This window comes from Notothenia rossii (assembly GCF_949606895.1).
Source record: "Notothenia rossii genome assembly, chromosome: 1".
Taxonomy (NCBI): Eukaryota; Metazoa; Chordata; class Actinopteri; order Perciformes; family Nototheniidae; genus Notothenia; species Notothenia rossii.
The window spans coordinates 32,939,423-32,948,593 of NC_136912.1; positions in this window are offsets into that span (position 1 = coordinate 32,939,423).

Below are 9,171 nucleotides of genomic sequence, written 5' to 3' on the forward strand. Positions count from 1 at the left end.
GGCAGAGGGAGAATCGGTGTGTGACTGTGAATGAATGACAGCGACAAAAAGAGAAAAGGTTGTGATGAAAGAGAAAGAGAGAGTGGTCCAGGGGGTAATGAGCAAACAGACATCCACAGTGCAGGAACTTCATAGAACTCACAGAGTGTATAGGGCAGTAGATGGACCATTACTACACCATTAAGGATCAAAGAAGCAATAACCTAGCAAACAATCCCCACATCTGAAATATGGGCCTGTGTGTGTGTCTGCGCAGTCACCCACATGTGTAAAAGGGATTATGTTCCAATTTCCATTTCCCTTATCTTCAATCCAAGAGTGGTCTTAACAGCTCTCAATCACATTGTTTGAAAAGAGACTTGCACTTCAGCTCTTTCAGACATGTAGGAAATACAATGTCTCTTTACTGTGGGCTTATGTAAACACCATCTATTGTATACCTAAAGATAACAGGTAACACTTTCATCCGACATTTGTACTACCCAGTTTTATTATCATTATGATTATTTGTCATCAAGACGTCTTTAAATTAAATCTGTAGTAGATGCTGTTAGCAAGCTAACTTGGTTAGCTGTTCAGCTAGCTGTATAATTGACAAAAACGCCCTGTGGTTCCGACACCCAAACTCAGGAAAAAACTCTCAGAATTCTTCAATACATATGGCGCGTAATAACAACTTGAATGCTGAAATTAACAGTGTTTTCACTCTGGTGCACATGATTAAAGTCTCAATCAGTATGGCAGTAACCTGACATTAAAATATATTTTAAAATGGCTTTGAAAAGGTTGTTTGTAGTAGGGAATGTTTTTAACACATTAGCTAGATATATGCACACTGCATTTAAACAAATAATAATAATACTACATTTCCATATGAATGTTGTTTTTCAAAGAACTCAAAAATCACATTTAATGTAGATCTGCTGACGTAAATGACATCTGTTATATAACTGTGTAATGCTAATAAGTCACAAAATTCAGACAGGAGGTCTTTGACATGAACGATTGCATTGAAGCTGTCAATCAATTGCATCCTCCATTCAAAAAGCCTCTGTTGTTTGGAAAGATGATGTGATGAAATGAATAGAGAATTAATATACTTATCACAAGGAATGTCAGCAATGTATCAAAGAGTTTGGCTGTTACACAGCTAACGGTGCACTTCACTTAACAAGGAGTCACATCTGGTTCGTGCTTTGATAGCCCTGAACGCAAGGCTTGTAAAAATACACACTGCTCCAACTCACACACACACACACACACACACACACACACACACACACACACACACACACACACACACACACACACACACACACACACACACACACACCCACCCACCCGCCCACACAGTGTCTTTGTAAGTGATACAACACACTCCTTAAAAACTGTAAGATAAATAGCATTATGCAATAGGCAAATAACCTTCCCAATTATTGCTTCACACCTGGCTAACTCCGCTCAGCTGCAGTATATGGTCTGTGTAATATAATTAGAGGAAGCGAGCTGAGTGAGAGCCGAGGTATCTTTTCTCTCCCTGTGCAGACCTACGTCACACATTGGTATATTGATAGTTATAGCTCATGTATTTTCATAACCTTTAATTATCGATTCGAACCCACTGTCAATTACTGTAAAGAGTCTAGTAGTCCACTACTGTCCAATTCCAGTAATTTGGCATACTGTACAAGGCTTCCGGTCTGTGTGCGTTTCTGTTTGTGTATTTTTGTGAGTTCATGGAGTGTGTGTGTGTGTGTGTGTGTGTGTGTGTGTGTGTGTGTGTGTGTGTGTGTGTGTGTGTGTGTGTGTGTGTGTGTGTGTGTGTGTGTGTGTGTGTGTGTGTGTGTGTGTGTGTGTGTGTGTGTGTGTGTGTGTGTGTGTGTGTGTGTGTGTGTGTGTGTGTGTGTGTGTGTGTGTGTGTGTGTGTGTGTGTGTGTGTGTGTGTGAGTGATGTGTGTGTTTTGTATAATCTTCATTTCATTATGGGCAACTGCAATTTAATTATTCATTCCATGCTCATCTCTTACAATGACTGTGGCAGGCTGTGACCGCAATTCAACTCAGTCAGGAAGTGTTTCTGTGTGTTCATTTTTCATCATGTGGTGGGATCATGTCTGGGTTAAAACCTTTTTTAATTTCTGGCACAGTTCAAAAACAAAGAATAACAGAGTCAGCATATTGACATGACTGCTGGCTCCGAAAAGCCAGTGGGATCTGGCCCTACTTGTCAAGACTCCATTATATACAGTAAGTGTGTCATGATGATACAGGAAACAGTACAGTAGCCCAAATTAATTGGCTGAAACACCTATACCTTCTTGGTTATTTATGTGTCATTTTATAAAGAACTTCATACAATGTAGTTTTATAGTCTGTCCACAGTTTCTCTTTAAGAAATTTGTTTCAGTAAATGATTCCTTACCTTTCTTTATCAGGTGTACATCTAAGCTGGTTCTGGTCCATGGGCTTGGCCACTTCTTTAACATGGCTTTTCATTGCCCATGAGCATGAGTAAAAGATGCAAACCTGGAGAAGTGAGAGCTTGTTGATGGGCCCAGATCCATACAGAAGTAGGGGAAATACATTTCAAATCAACAAATAGGGAATGTAAGTCCGAATCTGAGATTTTTTGTTTTGTTCAAGATATTTACAACAAAAAAGATTTACCTTCTAGAAAGCTAGAGAGTGCTCGATTTGTTGTTGGACCAAACTTTGTATTATTAGGACCTACAGTATAGTCTTTTACAGATGCTTAACCAGTTCTTGGCAATTAGGGGTAAGAAACACTTTATCACAGGACAAATGGTGCACAGCTAAAATGTCATGGCTAGCAAACAAGGGAATACATAATTGTCTCTTTAGCTGCTCAAACATTTTGCTCTCTGCTGCTGGACAGGTGGTGAACGGTTAAAAATAAGCTTTATGAAATTGGATAAGTATTGGGATTAATAATAAAGGTGAGATAAAACAATAACTTATAGGAGGTGTAAATCACAAGCTTCAGAAAGATTTAAACTTTGTATCAAAATACATAAAGGTTCAACATTGTCCCACTCTCAATAGTTTTAAAGGTCAACTCAAAGAATGGTTGAGAAACAAACAGACGTGCATCTCACCGCTAAATGCACTTTAACACAGGGGCATCTCCTCTTGCACTTTATGTAGCTCTTTTATCTTCTCTTGCACTTTATATGTCGTAGCTGCTATATTGTACTGTGGTAAATACTTGTGTATGCTGCTCTTGCTCTTTTGCACTTTTTGCATATCATGTATTTAGTTTTTTCTATGTTTGTAAGATGTAATTTTCTTAAATGTTTTATGTGAGGGACTGCGGATGGAAATTGGCTCAAAGCTAAATCTGGCACTGTTACGCTTGACACATTTGAATGTTTTAAGTGTTCATTACTGTGCATTGTCCCTGCCAAATAAACGATTAAATAAATAAATAAAAAGATCGTCAGGGTTTATTTTTCTGTAAGCTAGCAACAGTTACCATTGTGATGTTCTCCCTAAAGCAAATGACCATTGTGAGAATAGGACTGAAAGTTATAGGGTGGACTTTCCCTTTAAGAAAATGTTCTTAAAGTGATCATATTAACACAATATTTCAAACTTTAGTATCTGCTGTTTTTAACCCCAGAAGATATTACTTTTTTGGGGGGATATAATGAGGCTATCAGAAAGTAAAATATCATCACACATTCCAGCAGGGATGCAACATTACTTTCCTGAAACTCTGCAAGGGTGGTGTAGCTGGTTATTGCATTAATTTAAAAACAAGATTCAAAACCCTAGAATATGTATCACCGAGATGGAAATTCCACGTTTTTTCTTTCGTGTTCACACACAAGTTACTGCCATTCAAAATGCTAAAATGAAATCTCCAGTTTGTCATTATACTCAGAGGTACAGTTGGTGCATTGCTGAAATGAGAACACTATTATTATCTTTTTATTAATATGGTTTTATTAATATCCTAAAGTAAGTTAATGTAGATGACTCAAAAGTATAATTGCCTGTATTAAAAAAAAACGTCACAAAAGAAACAAACAGGTGCTTGTTACTCTGTTTGACAGAATGAGCACCCCTCCCTTCATTCATTGCATGGTATGGGCGCCTGAGCAATGGAGCAAGCGGAGCAGGTGCATCCCCACAATTGACCTTGGGGGAGCAAACGTGTGCTTTTGCACCCCCACTTTTTGATCATATAAAAAATATGATATGTCCCACCCAATATATCACCAATATATCACTGTAAACATAAGTATGTAATTTCAATCGAATTAATAATACGCAATGAAAGAACTTGTGCTGATTATAGACACTTAATAGCGAGTTTTTAAGTTTCCAAAGATTGTGACCCCCCCCCCCCCCCCCCCCGCATTTCGCTCACAATGGTTTGATCAACTGCCTCCCACCCACAGCAGTCCTGATGCAGGTAGGCTGAGTGTAAATCACCACGACCAGTCTGTCATTGGTGGCAGACCTTTTCAGTAAGTTGTTCAAACAAAGAATATGTTAGACATGTCCTTACTTCTACCACTCAATACAATAAAATACATTTATAATCATCACCTTCTCTTCATTTTCGCTGCATTGAATTACAGGTCACTCTTTATGTTAGCTAGCGGTTAGCTGACGTTTGCTAGCTAGCTAGTAACATCAACCAGTGTGTGTGTTTGACTAGCTAGCTACCTGGTAGATCGAAGCCCATTAGAGTTTGAGTTTATTAGGATCCCCATTAGCTGTTGCATGACAACAACTAGTCTTCCTGGGGTCCACACAAAACATAAAACATTACATTTGACACGACTTTTAGAGAACAGTAAATAAAAAATAAAAAACTGATTTCCGAAGTCCATTTTCCTTCAAGCATTGACTTTCATATTTTCCATCACATACCACTTATTTTCTGATTTCATTTCATTGGAAAGAAAATAATGATAATGATAATAAAATAAGAATAAAGTACTTATATCTATCTGCATCTACAGATGCCGGCCATCAATTCTCTTAAAGTACAACTACCTGAAATGAAAATAAAAGAAGAATGAATTATAGAATGATAGAAGATAATATGATAGAAGCCCATCTCCTACTGTAACTAACCTGCACACTGTGTGTGTGTGTGTGTGTGTGTGTGTGTGTGTGTGTGTGTGTGTGTGTGTGTGTGTGTGTGTGTGTGTGTGTGTGTGTGTGTGTGTGTGTGTGTGTGTGTGTGTGTGTGTGTGTGTGTGTGTGTGTGTGTAGCCAGCCAACCAACCAGGTAGAACATGGCAGAAAAAAGAAAAAATAATGTATTCAACCCAGTTCAGTGTATTCATACGTGTATTGCTCTCCTGTTTCGAATGATGTGGTGGTGACAGTGCAGACTCAGGGAGGAGGCAGAGAAGGAGAGAAAGAGACACAAGAGTTACAGATAATGGAAATATCAGTCAGCTTAATAATATATTCCCCCCTCTCTCCCTTTCTTTACAGAGTAGCATAAAGATTGTGTATTCAAACAAGTTCAGTGTACTCATATGTGTATTGCTCTCCTTAATGTAGAATGATGTGGTGACTGTGCAGACTCAGGGAGGAGGCAGAGGAAGTGAGAAAGAGACCCAAGAGTGACAGGTAATGGGATATCAGACAGCTTAAAGTGTAGGATAACATCCCTAGTAAAAAAATGCTATAGGAATCTCTATACGTTTTTGGAACCCTATAGGAGAGGGAGGTAAAGCAGCAGGGCTTGGTGTTAACAAACAGATTTTAAATATGCTTACCATGCATTGAATACAACTTTAGGTAATATTCACATTTAGTTACTCTAGTTCTTCCAGTAATTGCAATACCATTGACCACTGGCACATTAAATTGAGGTTGTTACAGTAGCTATAGCTAGATTTGAGCAATTGGAAAATATCTATACAAATGATTATTATTATTATTATTATTATTATAACAATTAAGAGATAGCTCGAGCTGTACTGTGTTATTATTATTATAGGGAATGTTATAAATTATCTACACTATGGATACTCTAGAGCCAGGGCCCTCGAGCAAGGCAGCCAACTACGAGAGCAGAGGTGAAGAGGCAGAAGTACCAGTACAAGAAGAGGTTGAGGACCATGAAAGCAGCACAGATGAGGAGGAAGCAGCTATGGACAGTCAATGTCAGGGACAAAGTGAGGCTCCGACACAGGATGCCACAGATACTGAGCCACCTGTAGTGGTGTCTGAGGTGGAAGATCTGCTATCACTTGACCCAGGGTTGTTCCCAGCTAGGATGAGTGACAAGGACAGGGCAACTATTGTAAAGAAATTAGCAATGCGAGAAACAGATCAAGAATTTCCACATGATTCAAAGGGAAAGAGATTTCCAGATTACTTGAAATACACCAAAGCAGATAAGGGTAGGGGAAAAGTGAAAAGGGACTGGTTGATTCACAGTGAAAGTGCAAATGCACTGTTCTGCATACCATGTGTTCTTTTCTCCAAGAAGCAAAAAATACCCTCTCTTAGTGCTTTGAGTAGTGACCAGGGATAAAAGATGTGTGACGTCGAGTGGCGTCGCATGTATGATAAATTCCCAAGCCATGAAACAACTAGGAATCACAGGGACTGTCATTTGCGATGGAAACACCTACTGTACAGTGTTCGGTTATGACTGCATGTGGCGTTGATCATCAGTTGCAGAGAGAGCTACAGTCTGAAATTGAGAAAAACAAAGCTATCTTGCAGAGACTCCTTGATGTCACTCTGCACTTGGCAACGAGGAATTTAGCTTTCCGAGGTAAAACGCATGCTTTGGGCGATGTCCACAATGGAAATGTTGTAGGTACGCTAGAACTTTTGTCGCGATATGATCCACTCTTAAAAGACCACTTAGACAAAATCAGGACATCCAAAAAAGGAAGCCAGCTAACTCATTATCCGAGCCCAGACATCCAGAACAAGTTTATTGAATTGTGTGGGGGAAAGGTTTTAAAAACCATTCTGACGGAAAGGGAGGATGCCATATACTATGGAATGATTTGTGATGCAACGCCTGATGCATTTCCCACACCGAGCAAAATGTTGTGCTCATAAGATATGTACATTATAATGAAGACACAGGCGAATGGGAGATCACTGAAAGATTTATTGAATTCAAAGATTTCAACGGAAAAACAGGATGTGAAATAGCAGGCATGATGGAGAGTGTGCTTCTGGATCTAGGGATAGACATTAGTGATTGCAGGGGGCAAGGGTATGATAATGGGGCGAATATGTCAGGGAAAATCAAGGGAGTCCAAGCCCAAATTCTGAAAAAGAATAATCTTGCTACTTTCTCACCTTGTGCCTCCCACACGTTGAATCTGGTAGGCGTGCATGCTGCAGAATGGAGCCCTGAAGTGTCCAACTTTTTTGGTTACATTAACCGCCTCTACATATTTGTGAGTGCCAGTCCATCTCGTTGGTCTATATACAAAAAGAAAACAGGTTGCTCTGTACATAGGCTATCTGACACTCGCTAGAGTGCGAGAATTGATGCTGTGAAACCTGTAGCAAAGCACCCATCTGGTGTCCTTGAAGCCCTTGCTACCATACTGAGCCCATGCAGTCTCACAGGTGAGGCCAGATCTGAAGCTGTTGGTCTGAGGAACTACCTCATGTCATTTGATGCCATTGTCCTTCTCACCATTTTGGTGAAAGTATTGCAATCTATTGATGACAGAAATGTGATACTCCAGTCAGGGAAAATCTCAAAAGAGGTGGAGGTAGGTAATGTTGCTGCACTAAGAGATGAGATGCAGACTCTCAGAAATGGATGGGATGCTATTCTGTCTGAGGCATCAATGGTAGCTAAGGAAATGGAGGTTCCACCAAATTTCAAAAAAGAACTTTGCCGTGAGATGAGGAGGAAGAGGTTTCATGACGAAACTGCTGAAGGAACAGGTCAGGAGGATAGGCCAGAAACAACATTCCGTAACACTGTGTTTTTCACTGCCATGGACCAGATCATAAGTGACTTGGACACTCGGTTCCAAACAACAGCAAATATTGTTGAAGAATTTGCTGCCATACTTAAAATTGGGAAGTTGAGTGACAGTGTCATGGCTTCTGTGTGTCAGCCACTGAGGGAGAAATACTCACAGGATCTCACAGATCAGTTTGAGAGTGAGATAAGGCATCTCAATAAAATATTTTCTGCCACTTTCCCCCCTGATTGTAGCTCTCTTGATCTACTGAATGCAATATACAAGATGGAACTCCAGAGCATTTTTGGAGACGTTTGCATTGCCCTCAGAATTTTCTTGACGCTCCCAGTTACCGTAGCTGGTGGTGAAAGATAATTTAGTAAGTTGAAACTTATCAAGAGCTATTTAAGATCTACCATGTCGCAAGAGAGGTTGAACAGCCTTGCATTGTTATCGATTGAAAAAAAGCTGGCTCTGTCACTTGATTTCAAAGAGCTCGTAAAAGATTTTGCCACCAAGAAGATCCGGCGATTGGCGTTCGGGATTTAGGGATAAAAATCCAGTCTATGACAGGATTTTGGGATGTTTCCCTATAGTAAGCTGACAGGTTACAGCCCACATTGTGAACAATTACTATCTGATGCATAGTCCTCTAGCACTACATTTTTCATTGTTTGCTGTAAGTGTGTTCATGTCCTGAGAGTTTATTGTTTTATAATTGTGTTCAAATCTTCAGTTAATTTATACTTTTGTCCTTGTGTTGTTCAAATCTTAATTTAATAAGTCAAAGAATGTTGAGATTTTTTGTTTGTTCATTCCTGTATTGGGTGTAATTTTCAATTAAATAGACAGAAGATAAAGTTGATAGTCAGTGCATGTTGATTTCTTGCAGTCCATTACAGTTAATTAACTTCAACAGGGTTTTCGAGGTTGGGTTTCATCGTGTCGTTTAGGGGGTGGACGCAAGGTCATGACCCCACCAGTATCCAAGAATCCTGAATTGTCCCCACCAATAGCTCAACACTTGTCACTCGCGCCTCCTCGAATTACTTGCGCGTGTAACAGGTAGGGCTTTAGCACTCTGCTGAGAAAGGCAGCAACCCGGCCGCTACAGCAAAAAAGCTAGTGCTTTGCCCGCGACAGTTCAAAATCTGGGCTAGGCTAGGCTCACCCACCAAACATTTTTTAGCGTGCGCGCTAACGCGCACTCGCATGGATTGGGGGCCCA